The 26172-nt window shown below is 48.7% G+C and overlaps 1 long non-coding RNA gene across 2 annotated transcripts in view; it reads left to right on the top strand.

Annotated features, from left to right (window-relative positions):
• The window catches only part of LOC136793009 (uncharacterized), a 248421-nt gene extending 223799 nt beyond the window's left edge, over positions 1–24622 (top strand). For both annotated transcript variants that reach the window (XR_010837694.1, XR_010837693.1), the window contains exon 3: positions 24543–24622. This is a non-coding gene — a long non-coding RNA (uncharacterized lncRNA). The remainder of the gene's footprint in view (positions 1–24542) is intronic.
• The last annotated feature ends 1550 nt before the right edge of the window (positions 24623–26172 follow it).

Below are 26172 nucleotides of genomic sequence, written 5' to 3'. Positions count from 1 at the left end.
GGGGAGGAGGTGAGATAATAAATATCTCAAAAAAGTAAAAGCTAGAGTTTGTCGGGTAGTGGTAGCTGACTGCCCGGGAGTGAAACAATTCAGGGAAGAGGACTTGAAGTGTCAGTAGGGGGTGGGGTCATCAATGTAGACTGGAGGGGCTAGGCTAGAACCTAGGGGAAGATGGTATTTGCATAAAGACCTGAAGGAAGTGAGGGAGCAGCACATGATGATGCTGGGGGAGGGGTGGGAGCATCCCAGGCAGAGGGACAAGCAGGACAAAGAGCGGGAAGTGGGAGTAGGTCTGGAGAGTCTGAGGTGGCCGGAGTGGGGTCAGTGAGTAGGAGAGAAACAAGAGGTGAGGATGGAAGAGCAGGCAGGGGCAGACATGAAAGGCCTTGTGGACCATTGTCAGGACTTTGACTTTTCCACTGAGTGTGATGGGAAACTGCTGGAGAATTAGGAGCGCAGCAACGGTACAATGGGACTTAGGCTGAACAGTATTATCTGGACCTCCAGTGCCCCAGAGGGGAGCGACAGACCTTTGGAAATGTGGCTGATGAAATGGAGGGGACTGACTTTTCATTCTATTTCATTTGAATTAAATTTAACAATCATTTCTTGATTCAGTGATTGGAAAACTTTTAAGTGTGTTTGGAACAACTTGGGTATGTGAATCTGTTTTTTTTCAACTGTACGTTTATGAGTTCTAAATATAGATCAGGTATTTCCAATAAAAATTATACCATGTGAATTGAGATGTGCTATAATTGTAAAAGATACTCTGCATTTCTAAAACATAGGGTGAAAAAATTAAGGTTGAAAAAAATCGCAATGATATTTTATATTCATTATATGTTGAAATAATAATATTTTGAATACATTGGGTTATATACAATATATTAATGTTAATTTCACATGCTTCTTTTTACATTTTTACAATGTAACCACTGGAAAATTATGAATGACAAACATGGCTCATAATTAGAGAGCGCTGATGCAGAAAAAGTTGTGCACTGAGCTTGGCGTGTATGAATGAACTCTTTCTTTCTTTTTCTTTCTTCCTTTCCTCCCTTTCCTCTCCTTTCCTTTCAAATGTATTGGGTGCTTTCCATGGGTGGAGTGCAGTGCTCGTAGAGAGAGATATGGGTGCCCCCTGCCCTCGTGGGACTTCTATTCTAGTGGGAGACAGAGACAAGACCAAAAAATCAAATAATGCAGAATCGTGGTAAGTGCTGTGTAAGCAAAACTAATGGTCTGAGAAAGAGCGTATTGGGGAGGGGACTTGAGGTGGGCCGTCGAGGCAGTCTCTTGGGGGACCTGAGGAATTACTGCTGCCTGAGGATTATTATCAAATTGCCACACAGGAGTGCTTTTCAAACCCTCAAGTGCTGTCAAAGTGAGTTACTGCTAATATCTTAGGGGCAAGGCATTTGGCTGGAATATGATCCCCTCGAGAACAGAGACTGAGTCTCAGTTAACATTTCACATGGGTGTCTGCTCTGTGCCAGGCACATACAAGGTATTGGCAAGGATTTCAAGCGTCGGGGACCCCTCAGGAGATAAATAGAAGCACTAAACAGGTTCTAGATTTCACCGAGTTTAGTTGGAAGGGAAATTCAGTGGTACAAATAGGAGTCAAGTGTCCTCAGGGCTGACTGAGTGATATGCATGGGGGTGTGGTAGAGATCCTAGAAAGTGAAGACCAAGTGAGTGGAGAAGACCCTTAGAGGAAGAAGATGTAGCATGTGGGTTTGAATCCTGTGGGAGCTTGGAGTAGGTGGAGAGGAGCGGGGGGGCAGGAGGCAAGGGGCAAGCAAAAGTCTGGAGGTGGGATCTGGTAGCTAAGACTAAGGAAGCTCCCGGGAAGGAAGGGGAAGACCTGCTGTTCGACGCCGTCCTTTGCAACCCAAACTGTGCGTCTGGTCTTCGGAGTTCTGAGAAGTCACTAAATACGTGGGCTCAGAGAGAAATGAGATCTAAATAGAAATCAGGTCTTTCTAATAAAAACGTACCATCTGAATTGAGTTAGTCTGTAATTGTAAAAGCATTCCAGATTTTGAAAATTTAGGATGAGAAAAAGGAATAACGAAACTCACTCGTATCTTTTATATTTATTCTATATTGAAATAATATTTGGATATATTGGGTTAAACAGGTTATAGTAACATTAATGTCACCTGTTTCTTTTTTAAAAAAATGTAACAACCAGAACATTTTACATTGCACACATAGCTCACGTTCTGCTTCTGCTGGAGAACGCTGCTTGTGGTTCTGCCGTGGCCAGGGCACCAGCAGGGGCAGCCTGACCCCAGCCCAGCCCAGCTCTCCTCTCTGTGAAGGTCTTCAGATGGGCCTTGAAGGTCAAGCCTTCCAGACACCCTTGTAACTTTTTACAAGGGGTCATCACATGTTGGAGTCACAGCCTCAACATCTTAAGGAGCAGCTTAGCCCTCGCCTTGGAAGGGAGAAAAGGTTCCTTGGTTAGATGCGCCCATATTTCTTTCCACCAAGAACCCTCATTCATTGCCGTGTGTCACTCTAGTGAAGTAGAAACTCGTGTCCTAACTTTGCAAATCACACGTGTGGGGAGCGAGATCTTTGGCCTCGAGTCACACGGTGTAGACAGGATCCAAGCCTAGATCCTGGACAAATCCTCACCCCACATGCAGTCATCAAGCCCTCGACAATAATGCTTTCAGGGACCTCCCCCATTAACACATCAGCCCCCTCCTTGTTTCTCAGGCGGGAAACTGACACCCAGAGAGAGACCGAGACTTTATCGAGGATCTTGCTCCCTACTGGCTTCCTCACCAGTTCCAGTTCCTACATGGACCTCCATGGAGAGGAAGATAGTTTACCCCTCTGGAGCCAGGGGAAAATGAGCCTCTCTTCTCCTGGATCCATTAATGTAGGACAATAAATCCAAGATTTATTAGGCACTGACTTGAACCAGGAAAAATGTTGCCAAGGTGATGGTGGCCTGGTTGAGAGAGATTGACCCCTTCCAAAATCGATCACCCACTCCTCCCCCTCTCTCCCGACCAACACTGGCTTCCTGGAGGCTAGAGCTGTGCATCTGGCTTTCCTGCCTCCAGGGAGACTGGCAGCTGTGGATGATGCAGGCTGGGTGGGGACAGCGCTGGCTCCAGGTGACACACAGAGGCACCGGCCGCTGCTGATCTCGCCCGGGATTTGGGCTGGGAGCCAGGCAGGCAGAGCTAAGGCTCCCCCTGTCAGCAGGGTGTCACCCTCCCACATGCTGTTTATAAGCACATCTCCTGCCATCTGGGCCCTGTCCCCACACCCAGCCTCCGTCCTGGGAAGCCGAGCTGTGTCACACACACACTCTGCACTTTGATGTGTCCCAGGCCAGAGTGTTGGGGTAGAAATGTGAGATGGGGCAGAGGCTCAGCCCTGTTGTGGGACCTGAGAACTCAGACCCAGGGAGGACCGTCCCCAGGGGCTGCCATATCCTGGGGGGCTTGTTGGGGAGGTGCCGGGCTCCCCAGCTCTGCCGCCCCCAGCCTAGGGGATGTGACAGCGGCTCGGAAACACGATGGACTGCTCCTTCCCTCCCCAGTGTCCTCTGTGGGCACGGCTCTCCGTTGATTGACAGCATTTCACATCCCTAAAAATTACATTCTTTTTTTTTTTTTTTTTTTTTTTTTTTTTTTTTTTTTTGCGGTACGCGGGCCTCTCACTGCTGTGGCCTCTCCCGTTGCGGAGAACAGGCTCCGGACGCGCAGGCCTAGCGGCCATGGCTCACGGGCTTAGTTGCTCCGCGGCATGTGGGATCTTCCCGGACCAGGGCACAAACCCGTGTCTCCTGCATCGGCAGGCGGATTCTCAACCACTGCGCCACCAGGGAAGCCCAAAAATTACATTCTTTATCTGAAAAGAAACACCCTGAAATGTTAGCAACGGTAAATGTCTTTGGGTGCCGAGACTTTGGATGATTTTTCTATCTCTAGTTTCCTTTGCTTTACTCTGAACATTTTCGTCACAGAGCCTATGCTATTTTATAACAGTAGTATTTGAACAAAGTTTTGTGGGTTTTTTTCCCCCTGCCCAGAAGGCAAGATACGACTTCCATGGAGCAGATTGTCTCCTGGGAGCTAAGATGACTGCTTCTGAGTTTGCCCCAGACCCGCCCACATCGCCACATGCTTCGTCCTCCTTTTTGCTCCATCCCTATTTCTTCTTCCTCAGGGGGGAAAAAATGCCGTTCTCTTGAAGCTGGGGCTTTATTTGTTTCACTTCCTCATCATAAATAAAGCCAGATTTAAGAAGGAAATACCATGGGGGAGGAGAGCTCTTTGATCCTGGGTCTCGAGCTCCCACCAGCAGTTCACGCATCCTTGCCCAGTGTTTGTTCCATGGCCACATGGCTTTCATCTCACACTATACGCTGTCACCAGCACCCCTCCATTCCCGTCACAACCTCAGAGGCTCCACTGGACATTTCCACGACTATTGCGTGTCCCCCCCTCTTACAGGTGGTATTCGTCGAGATTCTCATTTATACAGCACCTGAGCTGGGACTTTGAATCTCTGAGCCTTTTCCTTCTCCACTTTGTCCAGTGACATGAGGAGCAACCAGCCAGCTTCAGGACACTTGCTGGTTTACCAAAAATGTTTGAAAGTATCATATGCACAGCCATCCAGCCCATGCTTCTTATAAATTATCGGTGAGGAGTATGCCGTGATGGTATGTTGTGGATCTCTACTATCACGCTATGCCGTAGACCGTCAGTGGTCTCTTTACTACTGGAAATAGAGTCATTAGTGTCTTTACATGTAATCAGATTAGAGAGTCAATTCCATAAACCCCAGAACCAATTCAGAAAACTCATCCTTAAAACTCTATTCCTCTGGAACCACTCTTGGTACTAAAATCTGTATCAGTCATGGTTCTCCAGAGAAACAGAACCAGTAGGGCCGATCGATCGATCTAGCTAGCTATCGATTTATTATGAGGAATTGGGTCACAGGATTATGGAGGCTGAGAAGTCCCAAGATCTCAGTCCCCAGATCTCAGGCTGGAGGCCTGGGAGAGCTGGCAGTGAGTTCTGGTCCACTTCCAAAGGCCTGAGAACCAGGAGAGCCGATGCTGTTATTTCCAGCCCAAGGCCAAGAGAAGACTGATGTCCCAGCTCCTGTAGTCAAGACAGGCCAAACTCCCTTTTGTTCAGCCTTTGTGTTCTATTTAGGTCTTCAGTGGATTGGATGAGGCCCACCCACATTAGGCGGGACAATCTGCTTTACTCAGTCTATTGGTTTCCCTTACTTTTTTTTATGAGGTCATCTATTGATTGAAAAGCATCACTGTCCCAGGTATTTGGTAATGAGAGGGTTTTTCAGGATATCTATTTGCCAAGTTGACTGGACCAGAATTCACCCATGTATTATTGGTGTTTGTGTGTACACATGCATATAAGAAATTTATTGAATTTTATTAAATTAGTAAATTTTATGTACTAAAATTATATCTTTGCATAATAATCATCATAGAATAGAATTTACATCTGGAAGGCAGAAAAGGAAATGGGATTAGAGAGGGATACACAGAGGCTTCAGATTTATCTATAATATTTTATTTCTTAGAAAAATGCTAAGATCTTATTAAGCTGGGCATTTGTGAACCAGGTGTATATATTATCTGAATACTTTATGGTATGTTGAAGATATTTTACAATGGAGGAAGGAAGGGAGGGAGGGAGGAAGGGGGAAAGAGGCAAGAACAGAGGAGATCAGGCAACACCCAGAGTGAGAGCCAAAATCAGGGTCCACGATCAGCTGGGAGGACCCCTGCCACCACTGTCCCCAGAAACTCAACATTGGCCCGAGCACTATTGCCACCCACTTCCAGAACAGAGTCTCTACGGTCCCCAGATCTATGTGTCACCACCTCCCAACTCCGTTCAGGCACATCCCAGGTTACGTACCTCACTCTAGATGCTGGGGGGTGGGGGAGGAGAAAGGAGGTATCTTGCATTTTCACCTTCTCTATTGAGAGGCTGTCCCTGGTGCATAGAATGGAGAGTTTCTTGAGCACAGGAAGGGCATGGAGGTTCAAATAACAGCCAGAAAAATGAAAAGCCCAGTGCCAAACGTACCTGGGAAGATTGGGCTCTCTCTGCAAGATCCTAGGCTGGGTCCTGGACCAACAGTCCTTCCTTCCATCCTGGCCCCATCCCCCCCTTGCTCCCAGAGGGGCAAGTGTCCTCAACCCAACTTTATGGACAACAGAGAATTGGACTTGCTCCACGTCACAAGGTGAGCCAGAAGCAAAGCAAAGTCTGAAATCCACATCTCCTTAACTCCCAGTTAAGAGAGGCACTTCCTGTGTAAGCTTCCACCTCCTCTACTATTTCACCCTTATCACAGGTATGGTTACTTCCAGCGCACGCTTCATCCTTACCATGGGGAAAAGGTCAAAGAAAAGGTGACCTTTTCCTTTGTTGTCCTAGAGCATAATACTTCGGTGAGCATTTGGCTTTGCTAAAGCCAACATGGTAGCAGGCAACCAGACATGTCATTGAATGGAGACCTATGTGGGAAGAGGTGTTTTCCCAAAGCCAGCGATCATTGGGGGTGGGGTGGGCGGTGGTTTCAGGAGCTGCGACAGTGAGAGGAAATGTCTGATTTGAGACTTTGGGGGCTCTTCAAATTATTCTGGGTAAACATGTGTATCAGTAGTCCACCAATAATAAAGACTAAAGATCTTGATTGTAAATAGGAAAAAAGGTGTGGCGAGGGTACGGATGTGCCTAAACAGCACGTATCTTCGTGCCAAAGACCCGGATTGTGTGTGGAACACTGAGCCTTCTTCAAACCACCCAGCTGATTGTGTGCTCAAGGCTCAGAGAGGGGTCACATTTTCTCAAAATTAAAATTCAGTTAAGAGGCATCTTTCATTTCAATCTTCTGCCTTTATGTAGCAGACACAATACTCTAGTGACAAATGCGGATGAATTGAATTTTGGGGTTTTTTTTTTTCCCATAATAGTTGCATCCAGCAGCAAACGAATGTGTTAGTTGTCCGACATGAAAATAAGCATAATGCCTGATCCTGAACTTGAAATTGCATAACTGCAGCCAAATGCCTTTTGACTGAATTGCACATTTCTTTTCCTTGTCTTTTCTTCTTCTTCTTCTTTTTGTGAAGTCTCCATTTATCTGTGATGACTTTAGCTTATTAGTGGGCTGCTTTGGAGCACACCAAAATGACAGCACCCTCATTTAATGCATCGTTACCTCACCCACAGGCTCTTAGACACTCACCCCAAAGCTTTTAGCATTTATCTCCTCCAAACCTAGACGCTAGGACATATCTTTTTCCAATTCTTCTTCTTTTTTTTTTTTTTTTTTTTAACGCACAGATTCAGAGCCTATGTGTCTATTCAGGAGAATGGGGGCTTTTGTTCAGCGACTAGGGGCACAGTATTGAAAATGGGTATCATTTGAGTACCTCCTATGTGCTTGGCACTCTATGTACGTTATGTCTAATCCTCACGTCATCTGAGGAAGGGAGATATTATCCCTACTTAAGGAAACAAGATCTTAAAGAGGATGGTGGACTGATTGCAAGGGTAAGAGAAAGAGAAGGATAAGCATTAGACCCTGGAATTTGGCCTGAGTGCATGGTAGGTGGTGTTGCCCTTTAAAGCTGGAAGGCTGAGGGACAGGGGAGTTTATTGAGGGGTGAAGATCAAAGGGCTGATTTAGGAGTCACTTAATCTGAGAGGCCTGCTTAAAGGCCCCGTGGAAATGTCGGTTACAGGGTTGATGACTTTAAGGGTTCAGAGAAAAAGAGAGAGAGGAACATTTGGTCTGGCCTTGGAATCGGTGTACCTAAGTAGCTCGCTCAATGCCGGCCGGCTGGCAAGTGCCAGAGCCAAGAGTCTCACGCCCAGCCCCACCCCTCTCTGGCCTTTGTGACTGAAAAGCCCTGCTTCCCCCTCTGTCCCTTATACCCTACTGCTGAACCGGGAGTGGGGGGAGAGGGGGTGGCATTCGGAGTCGGTCACCCACGCTGGGGCCTTTAGTCTGAGAAATAACTAGAGATTTTGTAATTGAGGAAGAGGCTAAATTTATCAAAGCAACATGTACAGTTCTTTGCCTCATTTTGTTCCCACGTAAACACAAGGGAAGATTTGGAAGTGGGAACTCCCCCATGAGAGAAGGTCTCACATCCTTGCCTTAACTCAGAATTATTGTTAAGAATCACCATCCCGTCTCAGCCATCAGCCAGAGCGCTCCGATTCTTCTCGGGGCTCTCACGACATTCTTGCTCTAAATTCCACAGACTAGGACTCTGAAATTCGGTGTCCAGAACACTGTTTAATCTCCTTCCCTTTGACTTCTGTCCAGACCAGCTAAATTCAGAACAAACTTATTAAAAATGTATGTGTCTATATGTCCATGAACTTATATATCCACTACCAAATGTAAAATAGCTAGCTAGTGGGAAGCAGCCGCGTAGCACAGATAGATCAGCTCGGTGCTTTGTGACCCCCTAGAGGGGTGGGATAGGGAGGGTGAGAGGGAGACGCAAGAGGGAGGGGATATGGGGATATATGTATAGGTACAGCCGATTCACTTTGTTATAAAGCAGAAACTAACACACCATTGTAAAGCAATCACACTCCAAAAAAGATGTTAGAAAAAAAAAAATAATGTATGTGTGTCGAACCTGATGGAGACAAACAGGGGAGTATATGTTACTCCCTGAAAATGAAGATCATGATACAGGATCTGTCCAAGAATCTTTTGGGGGTGGAATTTAATTACATGACCATCAAAGAGGGCTACGTTAAACCACTTGTACCTAGACATTAAGTTAACCACCTTTAAGGAAACCGATTGCATCGTGAGCCTGTCAGTCTGGCGGTAAACGTGGATTTTAGTCCTGTCGGTGGTTTCTGGTTACCATGGATGTATGGCGTGGCTCGAGAGGGACTTACTCTTAGGGCAGAGGCAGGATGTCCATCTCTGAGACGTAGTAGGAGAATCGAATTAGGAGTTAGAGTGAAGTCAAAGCCTGAGCATACAGCGCTCAAAGAAGACCCATTTATGAAAAATCTTTTATGCAAAAGGCTCTATTAACAAAGCAGGAATGGTAAGTTTGGCTAACTGTCCTCTAGCTATTCACAGGCTTAATAGGGAACTGATAACCTGTTCACCAGTGATTTTAAAACAACACAGTAATTTTAGGGGCAGAGTGAGATGGGGGTGAGAGTTGGAGATCCCACCAAGGACTGGGGGAATTGGGGCGGACTTCCTGGGAGGGGTATCATTAGAGCTGGGCCTCCGGTGCTGGAATTTGGATGAGAAGATGGGTGGGGAGGGAGAGCCTCACTGGCAGAGAGAACAGCAATTCAAAAGGCTTGGAGTTGAGGACCCAGGATTAAGTCATGGGAAGGGTGACAAGCACTTTGACCACACAGGACAGAAGTTCTTGAACAGGGTTCGTGATCACCAAGACTGAAACGGAAGTATGGAAAAAAAAGTCAGAGGGGCTGTGGGTGTTTGGCAGTGGTGGAGGCTGGGACTTATTCTTTGGGGGATGGAAAAGTACAGAGGTTCCTTGAGCAGAAAGAGACCTGATGTGGTCAGGGATACACTTCAGGGAGCTTAGGCTGACAATTGCGTGCGCCGTGAACTTTGGCAGGGGGGCATGGCATTTGAGGCTACCATCCAGCCCCGGGAACATTTGTTCACACGTAAGGGTGCCAGGGTATCAGAAGCACATGGGTGCGTACAAACATGTTTAAAAAAATCAGGGATTTGAACTTAGTAAAATCACTGGTCCCTCCAACACCTTCTCTGGGATCGTTGCCTTGTCTCCAAAACAAATAACTCATCAGATTGTCGAGAGAATCCAATCATGGTCATCTTTGGGTCTAATATCCTTCAGTGGCTCTTCTTTGTCTTCTGAGTGTGAGCCAAGCTTGGTGTGGAATTTCGGGTCTTTACCCATCTGGCCTCACTTCCCCCAACTCAGGGCTCCCCCAAAACCACCATGGCTGTTGTGTCATCTCCACTTATTCTACCAAAGCCTTTTTGCTCCCATTTCTCTGCATCCACTCGGCGCTCCCTCATCCTTCTGAGGGGCTGGCTCTGTACGGTATTTGTCCGGGGGCCTCCACAGCTCCTAGAGTCAGGAGGCTTGTCTCTCATCCGTGGACCACCAGCGATCAACACAATGACCCTGTGAGCAGATGCTATCCTCCCATCCGGCCCCAGCAGTGCTGGCTTCTCAGCAGGGGTTTACACAGGAGTCACACCTTCCTCCAGGCCATCAAAAGAGTATCTCAGACCTCTGGCTTCTCTCGGGACCCCTGTTCAACCAGGGAGGCTGGCTGCTGGGGCTTTCCAGTGGAGGCTCTAGGAGCAAGGAGTCTAAAGGAAACTTACTTTAAAGGATTGAGACAACAGACAATTCTCGGCCAGTTCTAGTCGAGAAGGTACCTGTTGGCCTCTTTTTCTCAGGTCGTCCAGGGGAGGGATTTTCCAAGCTTAAAGGATCTGGGTCCTTGGCTCCCATGACTGTGTAGGTAGAGGAAGCTGGCCAAGGGAGGTGAGTGCCTCTAATGGACTACATGTCAGGCTCCAACCTCAGTTCCAGATTCTCCACTATAAAGTCTTGGTAAATGGAGACAGAGCTGCTCAGAGCTGTGTTTCCTCAAAAACACAGCCTCAGACTTCCCTGGTGGCGCAGTGGTTAAGAATCCGCCTGCCACTGCAGGGGACACGGGTTTGAGCCCTGGTCCGGGAAGATCCCACATGCCGTGGAGCAGCTAAGCCCGTGCACCACAACTACTGAGCCTGCGCTCTAGAGCCCGTGAGCCTAGAGCCCGTGCTCCGCAACAAGAGAAGCCACTGCAATGAGAAGCCCGCGCACCGCAACAAAGAGTAGCCCCCGCTCGCCACAACTAGAGAAAGCCCGCGCGCAGCAATGAAGACCCAACGCAGCCAAAAAATAAATAAATTTACTTTTAAAAAAACACAGCCTCAGGCCGATCCTCAGTGTATTGTCATTTTTGTACCATTTGTATCACACGCCTGCTCATTGCCAGATGCTGTACATTGGTCACCTCCTTGCATCCACACCATGCACCAGTGAGTCCTTAGTCTACACTGGATACAAGGTCCCACCTGAGGACTTGACATCTGACTATATCTCCACCCCATAGAGAAAAGGAATGATGTCCACTGAGTGCTGTGGATGCCTGGGAAGGGGGTGGAGCTTCAGATAGCAGACCAGCAAGAATTAAGAGTCAAGTGCCCACTACATCTATGACGATTGAGCTCTTTCTACAAGATCCTTACTGTGGCCAGGCCAGACCCTGGTCTGGATCCTTTACATACAATAGCTCCTTCTTCACCCAATGCCCCCACCACCTTGCTTCCTCATGACCACTCTGAAGGGGCCGCTATGCCCATTTACAGAGCAAAAGGAATGGAGAGTTCAGTAACTTTCCCCACATCTCATGGTTAGTAAATGCTGGAGCTGGTATTCAACTCTGGATCTGATGGGTCAGAGTTTAAGTCCAGCCACCATGATAAGAGCGGGCTTTTGGAGGCTGGGAGACTGGGTTTTCTTCCTCGTTCTGCACAACGGAGCATGTGACATAATTCTCTTAATCAGTATCTATTGACGTAGAAATCAACACTGTGTTTATTGCAGTTTAGATCCAAGGCTCAGGAATCCTGAGTTCAAGGCCAAACATTGACATTCACTCATGTGAGAAATAAATTGCTATACATCTCTGGGCATGGATTCTCATGTTAAAATGTGTTTTCCTTGCCTCCATACTTTTGCACATGCTTTCCTCTGCCTGGAATGCCTTCTCCTTTCTTCTTATTTACTGTTCCTCAGTCTTCAAGATGCAGCTGCAGCGTCTCCTCCCTGGGTGATTTTTCTGAACACTCAGTGCAATCAGATGACCCCTCTTCTGGGCTCGTGCGGAGATGCCAAGGTGAGGACCTCTGTGCTCAGCTGTGCCCAGTTACCGAGAGCCATGTGACGGAGCCACAGCAGTGTCGGCAGCTGCCACCTTCACGTATAACTTTGTTCTGCACACTGGCATTCATCTGTGAAGTGGATTCAGCACAGAAGGATGGTTAAAGATGCTCTCACCTTGGAAACTTGACTCCGGGGAAAGATCCAGATTACTGCTTCTGTCTCCAACTCCTGGGACCCTAAAACTGTGGGAAATTAAATAGCAGAGTAGAGCTTCTGAGGGCACACATGCATCTGCTGGTAGAGTTGAAATTTAGCTCCTTTAGTTAAGCTCATTAGGCTTTTGCTCTGGGCACAGGGTCAAGAGAAAATGGATGGCTGAGGAGGCACCTGGACGGCACCAGCAGATTGGGCTTTGCAGCCTCCTAGTGAGCCCAGGCAGTCCTTGACGGAATCCAGGGATGGGGTCTTGAAAAACCTTATACAGCCTAAACTTTGCATGTCTATAGAGCCCCCTGCTGCAGGATTTCCTCAGCTGGAGAGAGCTCCCAGCCCCAAATCTTCCCCTCTTTGGAGGTGGCCTAACTCCTGTGGGTGTCTAAAGGCCTGACTCTCTCACCCCAACTAGGGACAGTTGTGCAGGGTCCCCCGACCCTCACAATTCCCTGTGCGGTTGGCTGAGCTTTGCATGGAGACCCCGCTGCACCTAACAGCTCCCTGTGCCCTGCCCGGCTTCTTTCCCTTCCCTGCTGTGGGTGTTGAGCCCCGGAGGACTCCCCAATAAGCCCTCTGCTTATTGACCTCCGTCTTAGATTCTGCTTCCCAGCCAGCCTACCTGTGACAAGGCCCAGGGCAAATTTGCCGTAAAACGTCATAGTAAACGAGAAGACCGGAGGGCCTCAGTCTCTCCCGAGTGGGACAAGCCCACAGCTCCCCTGGTCACGTGTCAACGAGGCGTGGTTGAGGGGAGGCGGGTGGGGAGTCACAGAGGTGCGGGGTGGATTTGTGAATGACCACGTGCACGGGTGAGTGAAGTGGCCTGGTGGCCTGTGTGCTCCCTGGGGGCTGAGCTCATGCTGGGCCATCCATGAACCCACCACTCACTGGTTAGCGGCTCCTTCGTCTGGTCAAGAGGGGCCTCTGAGGACTCATCTTGTGTGCTCATCCTCTGCCTCTGCCTGGCTGGAAACAAACTCCATCTGGTTCTGAGGAACCTTTAGATGGTGTCCAGTCTGTCCACGCTGGAGGAGACCCTCCTTCTGAGGCTGCCGTCCTTCTGCCAAGTCTCCCCATGCTGTCCCTTTCCACTTAGGCCCTTATGTTAACTTGCGAGACCTGCCACAGGCTGGGTGGATTCAACAGCAGAAATCTACTGTAGCACAGTTCTAGAGGCTGCAAGTCCAAATCTAGGTGTTGGCCGGGTTGGTTCCTTCGGAGGGCTGGGAGGGAAGGGTCTTTTGCAGGCCTCTCTCCTTGGCTTGCAGATGGCCATCTTTTCTCTGTGTTTCTTCATCATCTTCCCTCTATACTTGTTTGTGTCCAGAATTTCTCCATCTTACAAGGGCGCCAGTCATATTGGATTAGAACCCACCCTCATGACCTCCCTTTAACTTGGTGACCTCTGTAAAAACCGTATCTCCAGATAAGCTCATATCCTGAAGTTCTGGGGGTTAGGACTTCAACGTATGAATTTTGGGGGAGGACACAATTCAACCCAAAAGACTGGCTTCTTTAAGCCACGCCTGGAGGAAGGGTGTGGGGATGGCATGCTGCCTCTGTCTCTGCTCCCCTGGTTTCCTAGAAACAGCAGGAGCTCTGGTGACTGACATCTAAAAGCAAATTGTCAGGACAGCCTTCTCACTCTTTCCATGGCCTTGTCAGTCTCTGTAATTGAACCTTTAGAATCCTCTGACTTTTCCATCGTCTTTCTCACTTGAGTCTAACGCAGTATCACATTCCTCCTCTCCCTTAACCTCTTACCTATGATGATGCTAATCTAACCCTCACTCTGCACCAGTTGTGCTCTTGTAGACTGGACTACCGTTTTGCATTTTTGAGTTCATTGACTCTTTGCTGTAAGTTTCCTCATCTTTGAAATGAATAACGGGAAAAAGTGAATGTTCTATTTGCTCCAAATGCGTTTACTCTTTTATTAAAAAGTCAATTCATTTTTATTGAACACCTACTATATGCCAGGCACTTTACTATTTCACCTGTGGCTTTTAAAGGCATTGCAAGTGGTTTATGCTTGTCTCCTTATCTGATTATTTTGCTTGCTGATGTACCTAGATATTGTCCCCTCTTCCAGTGTCAGACCATGGGATTTGCAGCTGGAGAAACTTGGCTGAAGTTCAAGTTGTGCCATTTGCTGTCTGTGTAAATTTGGTCAAGGTGCTTAAGCTGTCTTTTTTATTCATCAGCTGTAACATGGGAATAACAATAATTAGGTATCCCTAGGGAATGAGTGAAATAATGAAATACAGTTTGTGAAATTGCTTAACAAGGTGCTGGGCACTAGGTAGACACTCAGTAAGTATTTGTTTTTAAACATATTGTTTTTAGTCAATGTGCATCTGGGGTCTGTGACCCCAGACCCAGGGTAACAGATGAGCCAACTTCCAGGTGCTGTGGCTCCTGAGGGACTGTTGAGATCCTGGAGGGTCGCAGAGCCACATGGAAGATGTTACCACTGCCAGAGGGCCCTGAAAGCACAGCTGCTGTTGGAAGCTCTTGCTGTATCGATATCATTTCACCAATGACAAAATCACTTGACTTTTTCTAACTGGAGAGAACCTCCTCCTCCTCACCCACGTGTGTTAGTTTTGTGTTGCTGCTGTAACAACTTACCAAAAACTTAGTGGCTTAAAACAACACAAGTTTATTATCTTACAGTTCTGTAGATATGTATCTCACTGGGCTAAAATCAAGGGCTGTGTTCTTTCTGGAGGCTCTAGGGAAGAATCTGTTCCCTTGCCTTTTCCAGCTTCTAGAGGCTGCCCATATTCCTTCACACATGGCCTCTCCTCCATCTTAAAAGTCAGCAACTCTGGGCTAAGTACTCATCCTGCTGCTATCTGTCTGGTTCTCTTTTATGCTCTCGTGATTACATTGAGCCCCCACCCCCAGATAATCCAGGATAATCGCCCAATCTCAAGATACTCAATTTAATCACATCTGCAAAGTCTCTTTTGATGTGTAAAGTGACATACGCGTAAGGTTAGGATGTGGACATCTTTGGGAGACCATTATTCTGCTTACATTAACAAGTGAGGACACAGGTTCAGAGAAGGCAAGGATTTGACCAAGGCCACACAGCAGCTGGTGGGAGGGTCAGGACTTAATGATTGGCTCAGATCTGGGGTGTGAGGTGGTGGAGGCAGAAAGGAAGGAATCAGAGATAAAAACAATGTCAAACAGTCCAGCATACTGTCCCCCTGCCTCTGCTTCACTCATTTCTAGAAGCTTCCAGAGTTTGGCCCATAAGTCAGAGACAAAGAAAGGAGTCGAAGAGGACCAAATGATGATGTCAGGGGAAAGTAAACTCACATTTCTTCCAGCTTCTGTTGTGGGTGGAAGCTCAGCTTCCTTGGTGTTACATCTGTGGACATGATTATCTGGTAACTCAAACTGAGCGCCAGGAACCTTCTGGAGCTGGCGGGGATGCTAGACCCCAGCGATACAGCAGCGGGGGGACGCAGAACCCATCGGCTTTCCAGTCTTCCCCCCTGAGCCTGCCACATCTGCTCATATATACTCAGCTGGTGGGCAGCCAGACAGCGGCTGCCGTTCTGCAGAGAAACTGAGCATTTATCCCTGGGTCTCTCCCTGGCACGGGGCTGAAATGCCCACCAGAATGTGGCAGGTGTGGTTCAAATCCCAGCTCTTCCTTTTACAACCATGGGGTCTTGGGCAGTATTCCTACCCTCCCTGAGCTGCCTCGGTTTCCGGTGTTATAACGTGACATCGATGGTAACTGTTGCACGTGGCTGACCTGGGAATGAATACGGTGAGAATGCAATTAAGTAAGGAAGCACAGGGCTAGGCACGTGGGAGGCTGTTGGGAATACCTGTTCTCCAGAAGGCAACTGGGAATAGACTGGTGGGGAGACAGGCTGGTGGAGGCCCAGGCTCATTCTGCTACCTGAGCACAGGTGCACGCACCTGCCCCGGTGGGCCTCTGTGCGCAGGGAAGCTACGTTCCTTTATGTTGGCACCTCCATCCATCCTAAACCACTCCCTGGATCCCAGGGCAGCAGAGCGGTTCAGAGGGCCTTTTAGGGAAGAAGGCAGGGTGGCGGCATATGGTGCTATGAACTTGGGTAGCACTGCCTACCCTTCTCCTCTGCAGATTCCTCATGTGTGTCAGCATCTGAGCCACTCCGAAGTCCAACCACTACAAAGAAAGTGCGGCTGAACCTTTTCCAAAGACTTGATCTCAGAGATTTTGAACCGGACCATCTGGCAGGATGCTGGTGTCCTGAGGACCTCCTGGCACAGTTTGGGGACACTGGGTCAAATGTGCCTCTGGTCACAGCCTCCTCTCTGGCCACGGGTGCCTTGTCACGCGAAGGCTGAAGCAGCTCATCTTAGAAAATATTGGGAAACCCCAATCTATATAAAAACCCATTCCCCAAACCCCTAGAGTTTCCCTTTCCATAAGTAGATGAATATAGCATATGTTGCAGGAAAATAAAATGCCTTCTACGTCAGCCCAGTTGGCTGGCTCTCTGCGAGGTGTTTGTGGGCCAGGTGCGGGTAAAGCGCCCCTTTTCCAGGGCTGTGCTCATTGCCTCGGGCAGCTCCCTGGCTCTCCGAGCCTTGTTGTCCTGGCCCCTTCTGCCTCTGGGCTTTGGGTTGCCCCTGCCCCCTGGCTGGTGGCAGAGAGGGCAAAAATGTCAGAGCTCCTCGATCCCAAACTGACCTTGGAGATAAAACCTCCTTCAGCCCTTCCGCCCAGCCCCCAGGAGGCTGCTGTTCGGCCTTGTGTGGAAATGAATGCACCCTGGGTTGCTTGATCCATCTACTGTTGAAACCTCGCTGGCACGGGGTGCTGCTGTTGGTCGGTCTGGGTCAGCTGCCGCCCGTGCGCCTCTGCCGTCCCTCTACCAGGCTTGCCTCTTCCCCCCCCATCCTTAAATGTTGCAATCCCACCATATCACCCAGACCAAGATCAAACACTTCCTTCTTCCTTAAAGCCTTCTCTCTTCCGTTTTCTCTTCTGCTGACCCTCTGGGCTATCCTCATGATTTACTGGCTTTGGTCATAATCTCTGTGCGTGACTTTTCCCCTCCTGTCAGGAGGCAAACTTCTCATTGACAACCAGTCTTATTCTAAGTAAGTGTTTATTGAGGACCAACCATGTCCCAGGCCCCTCACTTAAGTATTTCGCCCTCTAACCACTCTGGGGAGGGAGCATCTTTATCTGCATTTTATTAATGAAAACATTAGGGTTGGGGACACGAAGAGACTTGCCCAAGCTACTGATATTTCAGAGGCGCCAGGGCCTGAGTTTGAACCTTGATCTCACTGCAAGCTTCATAACATCACTTGAAGCTTCATATCATCAGTTCCTCTTTTTTTTTTTTTTTTTTTTAAATGAGACTTTGACAAAAATTCCATCACCAGGTTTCCAAATTCTGTTCCTCTGCAGTAAGGTAAATGCAACTTCATCGCCTATTTAAATGTCGTTATCAGTTTTATTGAAGTTGTAGAGGCAGGAGTTAGATAATGACCTGAGTGGACTGAGATTCTGGCAAACTTCCTAGACTGTAAGGTTATCCTTTTCATGTTGGGTTTTTGTTGTACTAATTGGTACCAATGCAACCAACCTGCTCAGCTGTGATTTTCTCGACCAGAGGAAATTTCCAGTCAGAAGCCTTCGTGGCCCTTTGTGACACGTCTTTGACTGTTGGAAGGAGAATACCAGCCACTCTCAGGGGACCCTCCAGGTCCACCAGGGTTTGCAAAGCCGCCCTCGGCAAACAGGGATGTGCTGAGGCATAGTGGACCAGAGCGCTCATCCTCAGGCCAAACTGCCCTGGTGGGGCTTTTTTTTTTTTGCGGTACGCGGGCCTCTCACTGTTGTGGCCTCTCCCGTTGCGGAGCACAGGCTCCGGACGCGCAGGCTCAGCGGCCATGGCTCACGGGCCCAGCCGCTCTGCGGCACGTGGGATCCTCCCGGACCGGGGCACGAACCCGCGTCTCCTGCATCAGCAGGTGGACTCTCAACCACTGTGTCACCAGGGAAGCTCCCTGGTGGGGCTTTAACAGACCCAAACCCCAAGTTGCCCCTGGTGAAGCAGACTCTCTGGAGGGAGATGGGGCATCTCTGTGTTTGCACAGAACTCTGTAGCTTGAAGGCAACTGAAGGTGGGTATCACTGGACCCCAATGGGGAGGACCCAGGTCCTAGGAGGGGCAGTGGAAACACACAGGGATGCTCAGCCTGGGGTGCAGGGATGGGCCCAGAAGCGCCAGGACAAACTAAGTTAGGGGATGTTCTGGGGAGGACTGGGCTCCCAGAGGGAGGGTGACTTCTTAGCTCCGAAGACACTTTTGAAATTCTGAAATTCTAGGACCGTTACAGCATTGCCCCATTCTCCATCCAACGTGGAAAAGAGACTTAAGAAGAGTGAAGGCGACCTTTGTAAATAAGTTTAAGCATCTGCTGTTCACCAGGCCCTGGCACAAGGCCTGTGGCATCCATAACAGTAGGTAGCAAGTTGCTCTGTGGGTTGCTGAATCTTGTTAAAAGTCCCGCAGACACGAGCCACTCAGCATTCACAGAGATGGAGAAAGGAAGGAGCAAAAAATCCCTTCCAGACTCAACACCTGTGAGGTCCTGGTCCCTCATACTGCCCTGGAGCTGCCGGTTATCTCATTAATCAGTGGCCCCTAACCTGCTCCCACCTTCTCAGCCCTCCTGTTGGCCAGGGGTTCATTGGTCATTTCTGATTCACTTTCACAAGAAGTTGTGGGTGGATCATTGGCGGCCAGGACTTGCACCCTGAACTCCTGGGTTTCAAACCCTACTTCTGTCACTTATAAGCTGTGTGTCCTTGGGCAAAGTACTTAACCTCTCTGAATCCCTGTTTCTTTTCACATAAAGGACTTTTACAATGATGATCCCCAGGGCTTGGAAAAGGGTAAGATGAGTTAATGCATGGGTCAGCAAAATGTTTCCATAAAGGGCTAGATAGGACATATTTTAGGCTTCATGGGCCATAAGGTTTCAGTCTCAGTTACTCTGCCATTGTAGCACTAAAGCAGCCATAGATGATACATAAACAAACTGGTGTGGCTGTTCCAATAAAACATTATTTACATAGACAGGCAGTGGAGGTGTGTGTGTGTGTGTAGATTCAGGTAACCCCTGAATTAATGCACATAAAACGCTTAGCACGGGGCCTGACGCAAGGTAATCAATGAATAAATAGTGATGGTTGTTATTATTATTACTAGTCATATACGGGGAGAGCTGAGCAGTCTCCCGGTTCCAGCTGGAAAGGTGTGCATGAGGGGAGGAGGAATCCAGGAGATCCTGGTGGATGTTATGAAGACCATCCCACAAGCATCATGTGACGCTACAGAGTGCTCTGATGTTCTGAAATAGCTGGAATGGTACAAGGGGTGTTAGCACAGTGCAAAACAGGGTAAACGTGTGTGTGTGTGTGTGTGTGTGTGGTTGGGAGGGCAGGAGAGGAACATATTAATATTCTTTGCCAGAGGGATCCGTGTGCAGTTATAACAGAGCTCCCCATCACCATTTGTCACTTAGATTCTTACCTGTAACTGGCAGGGAAAGCCCATCACCATTAGAAGGGCCCTAACTGGAAGCACTGCCCTAAGATGATTACCGTTTCTTTGGTGTGAGCATGGCTGGGACCCTCCCTGCCACCTCTCGAAGACACCCAGGGCCGGGGAGGATGTGGGACCACCTCTGTGACTGTCCCATGGTGTGGCTCTCTCCCTCTGGATCTCTCTTCTCTAAGTTCTAGAACATTCTCTGGGGCCTTTTCTTACTGGCTTTTCAGATACACTGTCTGAGGTTCGTGCTAGAACCCAGGGCTGGAGGCTTCCATGCATGGGAGCTCAGAAAATCCCAACAAGTTGCCTTCGTGATGATTTCATTCGGGGAGAATTGAGCTGCTGCTGCCCCAGGTATGAGTGAGGGGGCCTTCTCTGAGGGCCACACTCAGCTTCTAAAGAGAAGACCCTGGCAGAGGAAAAATACAGACCTTTGTTGACAGCCCCACATGCTGGTCTGTCTAGATAGAAACTTGGGAAAGAACATTATCATCCAACAGAGATGCTGGAAAATTGCCCAGATGTCAATTCCTGGATGTGTAACCACAGAGAGACAGTTTCTGTCTCTGAGAGAATGGTCGAGACAGTTTCTGAAAGATTCCAGAGCTCTTGGCTCATTTTCAACCAGGGTCTCAACGTCTTCACTTTGCAGCCGAGGAGGCTGAAGGTCACGGCGCGTGTGCCTGGCTTCCCGTCCCACAGGCAGGCAATGAACATGCCGGGCCCAGAACAGAAACGAAAGGCCTCCATCTCGTCCTGTGCTGTGATAATGCCTTCTCCCTGCATCGGAGTCACAGCTGGTTGGATGTTTGTGCCTCTTATCCATGCAAGTGATGTCTGTCGGCGCTGGTCACAGCTGGACCCCCAGCCCCTAGACCAGGCCTTGGCCCATGGCGGCTCTAAGTTTATGTTTGCTGAACAAATGAATGGCCATAAAGGCAAGTCCCCCTAAGCTGTGCTACCGGTGGGACAAATGGGCCCATTATCCTCAGAGAAGTTTAACCCCCTGTGGCCACTGTGAATTGGAATTACAGAGTAACTGAGAGAGAGAGAGGATATGTCTAAGGAATGTGTCTCAAGCTGGATTCTCCCAGAAGCAGATTTTGATTGCAAGTGGTTGGTATGGCAGCTGCTCAGGGAAGCTCAGGCAGCTGCTCAGGGGTCTGGGGAGGGGAGAGAGGGCAGGAAGGAAGACGGTACAGTGTGCGTGAACCAGCAGGCTCTGGGTGTTGGGGCACAGCCCCGGGGGGGGCCTCTGGGGGTCGTTCCACCTAAAGGTGAGAAGCTAGAGTGGGGACCCACCAGCTCGCACTAACCAGGGGTGGAGAGCTGCTCGCAGGGTGTCAGCCCCTCCGTGCCCCAGTCTGCAGCAGCCAGGCTCACGCACGTGAGTGCTGATGCTGGTGGGCCCTCGGGAGATAACTGCTGCTCCCTCCTCCTCCTTTTGATAAGTTAGGAAACTGAGGCTCAAAGCAGTTAAGGGACCTCCTGATAAGCAGTCAAGCTGGGCTGGATTTTTGCTGCTAAGCAGTCAAGCTGGGCTTCAAGTCCAATTCTGTCTGGCTGTGGAGCTCTGCTCTCTCTGCTGTCCTTGTGTGTCCTCACCACTTTCCCCGAGTGGAGCGTAGGGTGAGAGGGTCCCCCTGGCAGAATCTTCTCTGCCTTTTTGTAGGATATGCCTGCCCTGGTGTCTTCCGTTATAACATCCTTCCTCCTTCTGTTCAGAGCAGTTAACTTTGCCTCATTATTATTTCATTGGGCTGAGCTTTAGTGAACCACAGCCTTTAATTTGTTTATTTAACATTCCTGGTCTGTACTTGCTGATAGAGTAAAACTGATTAGTTAATTAATTGTAGCCTGCCACATCTCACGCCGGATCGTGACAATATTTCAGAAGCTGATGGGAGCTCAGGCAGAGGTGGGCGGTGATGGAGATGGGTCACGGAGCCCTGGCCTGAGTGCAAGGCGGGGAGGGGACAGGCTGGCCTCCAGCGGCCCTGCCTGCCGAGTTCTGAGGCCACACAGGCCTGGTCAAGGCAAGAAGCAGGCCCGTGGCCACAGTCCCAGCCATCGGGAATCCAGGTCCACCATGTTTCTTTGTGTAACAATTTTGGTTGTATTTTTGGACCCAGGATTGGCTTTGGTGACATTGTCTTTCTGCCAAATTGATCCAGAAGTTCCAGAGAAAGGGTTCCAAACATGGGGCATGTCTGAAATGGCCCTAGTTCTAACGGGCTTGGCTGGGACAGCTGTGAACTCCAAGGGGCCCCCTAGACTCATCCCAGAAGCCAGTCTTGGCAAAACAAGTGCCCCATGGCTAGAAATCAGGCACTTTCTTCCTGTTTGAGATCAAGGCTTTGCCCCCCTCCAGGAACTGGGTCTGGAAGGATGATGGCCTTTCTCTCGTCCTCCAGTCGTGTGTTGACACGAGACCCTGGTCCCCAGGATTCAGGTTTTGCCCGGCACATTGTCTGCCATTGACCCCTTCTTGTACCCCCATGACACTGCCCGATTTTCATTCATTGCTAAATTCATAAGTGTTTATTAAAAGGCCTATTATATGCCAGACTCTGTCCTAGGCACTGGGACACAGATATGGCCCCTGCCTTCACGGGCTTCCTCTCTTCCATCCAGGGAACATGGCTTTGTTTTGGCTCCCTCTACAACCTTCCTGCATTGCCTGCCAGCCTTGGTGCATCTTTTCTCTCATGTTTGTTGAAAGTACTTCCTATGTGCTGGATGTTATCTCCTTTGATTTCCACCATAAGTGGAAAGAGTACTGCAAGAAGTACTCTTACAAATACTGCGAGAAGGAGTATTTAACTTGATGGGGGACGAAGGCTTCAGGAGATGACATGACCTGTGCCAAGCCAGGAGGTATCAGAGTTAGCACTTGAACCTGGGAATTGCACTTGGAAGTCCAGAGCACAGTCTATTCAACTTGGCTGGCTGAGCTCCAGCCATCCCTCCTCTGTTCTGTTCTGCTGCTTTTGAAATGGCCGTGAACTAGTGTGCTGTGCTGGGACATTTCTCCCAGGCTTGGGAGAAATGGAAGCTCTCGTTGTGAAATTGTATTTCGTGATCCTTTGCCTTGGGAAGGAGGAAAATGGCAGAAGAGACAGATTTTTCCAGGGTTGGGTTCCTCCTTGGACCCTGCCCTGGCTACTCAGCATGTGCCGTCTGGTTAGGACATACAGGCCAGTCTCAGATTAAAGCTCAGCCCTACAGGGACTTTGGCCTCTCCCAATGGCCTGGTTTATCTATGGACACAGTGCCCATTACTCTATGTTAAATACTTGTAGCTCTACAATAAATACCTGTTGAAGAGTGAATCAAAATGAATGAAGAAACTATTCAAATTTTGGTCTTGTCTCCCGCTCCCTGGGGGACTTTGGGCAGGTGGACTCATTTCCCCGAGTCTGAGATTTATCAGCTGTAAAATGGAATTTATAATATAGAGGGTTGTTGTGGAGATTAAATGAAATAATGTGGAAATGTCCAGCTCAGTTCCTGGTATACAGTAGGTGCTAAGTGCAGCCTCCCCAATTCAGGTTCAGGCAGGGATGGACAACGTCTTTCAGATTCGTTTTGTGCTCACCAGTCCATCTTTTCCTCTTTCTCTAATTCTCCCGGAAATGGAGAAATGCAGCTGCACACAGATGTTCCCACCACCCCCAGTGACTCTGGAAACATGTGCCTTGTTTATTCTAAGTCTCCTCATCCACAGGATAGGGACACAGGCCTTTCATTCACAGAGCTCCACAGGCGGCATGGAAGGCCTTGCCCACCTCTCAGCACCCTGAAAGAATGAGTGAGGTGTTGTTTCCATGCGCTGGGCAGAAGGCTGGTAATTAGGAAGGATTAATTGTAATTACCTATTTATCTCTGAGATTTGACCTAGGAGTGTTTCTGTTCAAACAACAGTGTTTAGCGGTGCTCAGCTAGGCATACAACCTCTATCTCTCCTTAGTTTCGGGTGGACAGAGCCTGGGGGTGGGCGGGGGCATCCCCCTCTCAGCCTCACCAACGAGCTTTGCTTTGTTGCCACCGTGAGTAGATCACTTTGCAGAAACACCAGTCAGTGATGGCTCAAGGACCAACTCATATGGCTTTTGCTTTTTGATTGAGGAGTAGAGAGGCATTTCTTGCAAAGCATTCCTGACAGGGACTTGAGACGGGACGCAGTAGTTTCCAAGACAGTGTGGAGGATTGTTTAAAAACTCATTGAAGTATTGGAGAAAAGGTAACTGATTTGCTCTGAGGCTGCTATGCTGAGGTGAAATATTAAAAGAAAAATTTATCCGTTGACTTGGGTCAACTCAAAGCATCCAGTTGTCTTTTTTTAAAAAATAAATTTATTTATTTATTTTTGGCTGCGTTGGGTCATTGTTGCTGTGCGCGGGCTTTCTCTAGCTGCGGCGAGCAGGGGCTACTCTTCGTTGCGGTGCGCGGGCTTCTCATTGAGGTGGCTTCTCTTGTTGTGGAGCATGGGCTCTAGGTGAATGGGCTCAGTAGTTGTGGCACGCGGGCTCTAGAGCGCAGGCTCAGTAGTTGTGGCGCACGGGCTCCTTGCTCCGCGGCATGTGGGATCTTCCCGGACCAGAGATCGAACCTGTGTCCCCTGCATCGGCAGGCAGATTCTTAACCACTACACCAGCGGGGAAGTCCAATTGTCTTTTAAGCAACAAACATTTAGAGACAGTCAGTGGTGGGAAAGATATCATGGTGGGTGGGACTGATGGTGAGCTAAAAACAATTAGAATGTAACTGTCTTTCAGGGGTCCAAGGTCTAGTGAGAGAGACCCACCATGGACATACCAGAGATACCAGTTGCCATGGAATGGCTGACCTGCACAAAGTAAGGACAAGAAGCCAAAATGGGCTGCTTGGGTGATATGGTGGGAGGCTGCTTCCTGGTGGCTGCATAGTCTTGATAGAGGGAAAGATATAAGCGCATTAGGGCAAGAAGAGGTCGTTTGGGCATCAAAGGCATTGGATCGAAGGCCCTGAGAATGGTCTGGTCCTGGGACTGGTGGGGGAGCAGTCAGACTTGCTCAGGGATAGGCTGGGTAGAAGACCTCAGATCCCAGTTTCTACTTTGTCAGCTAGTAGCTGGGTCACCTGGGCTAGGCGACCTCCCTCTCAGGGCATCACTGTCCTAGTGAATCTCGTGGCTGATTAAAGACAGGAGTATGAAAATAAATGTGAAGAGATTGTGCGACTCCCCTCCCTTTCTTCTCCTTAATTTCCTGAAAATCAGTTCCACATGCCCAGTGGCCACTGGCTATAAGACGAGGAAAGCCCCACGATCCACAGATGGTCACTGGGTGTGACTGGCCAGTGTTACCCTCATCTGTCCCCCAGAGAACTGATTGGAGTCTGCATCTGCAGGGAACAGTGTGAGACGCTGTGACCACAACCGCACCCCCTGACCATGCCAGGAAAATGAACCAAGTAGGTCTCATCTTCCTGTCATCCTTAAACTGAGATACGCCATCCCGCCACAGAGTTAGGCACATGCTGCAGCTGCTCCTATGACAAAGATATTCCCGTAAACAATGAGGAAAACTTCCGTACAACCTACTGTGCTTGGCAGAGTCTTGGTCCCCAGAGAGGTCCTAATCCTTGGAAACTGTGAGTCTGTTACCTCCCATGGCGAGGGGAATTCAAGTTGCACATGGGATTAGTGTTGCTTGAGAGCCGCCCTTAAAATAGGGAGATCACCTTGGATTATCTAGGTGGACCCAACTTAATCATAAGGGTTCTTAAAAGTGGAAGGCAGAACAGAGATGGCAGTGTAGCAGCACGAGAAGAAATTAGCCCAACACCGCTGGCTTCGGAGATGGAGGAAGGGGGCCTTGGACCAAGGAATGTGGGAAGCCTCTAGAAGCTGGAGGAGGCAGGGAAACAGTCTCTGCCCTAGAGCCTCCAGAAAGGAGCACAGCCCTGCCAACATATTGACTTTAGCCCAGAGAGACCTGTGTCAGACTTCTAAATCTATAGGACCGTAAGATGATAAATTTGTGTTGTTTCAAGCTACCAAATTTGTGGTAATTCAGGAAATTACCACAGTGATAGGAACCTCCACCTACCCTCCACCTCTAATTCTCCTTCCTGAATTCCAAAAGATGCTGTCATTTGTATGTATGTTCACTCACTCATTCATTCATTCATTCAGTTGCGCTTACATATACTCATGTATTCCTATACTTTAGGTTCCTAATTTGTAAATAGAAGTTAACAGTAGAAAAATATTTCATAGGGTCTTTTTGAAGGTTAAATTGAATGAAACAAGAAAAGGGCTTAGCACATTGACTGACATGGTGCAAGCACTCGTAAATGTTAGCTGTCTCTGCTTTTTTTTTTTTTTTTTTTTTCCTTGTTGTTCAGTCAAAAAAAACCTCTCTT

The sequence above is a fragment of the Kogia breviceps genome, chromosome 18 (genome assembly GCF_026419965.1).
Source record: "Kogia breviceps isolate mKogBre1 chromosome 18, mKogBre1 haplotype 1, whole genome shotgun sequence".
Classification (NCBI taxonomy): Eukaryota; Metazoa; Chordata; class Mammalia; order Artiodactyla; family Physeteridae; genus Kogia; species Kogia breviceps.
The sequence above is the reverse complement of the archived record's forward strand: the minus strand, read 5'-3'. Positions and strand labels throughout refer to the sequence as shown.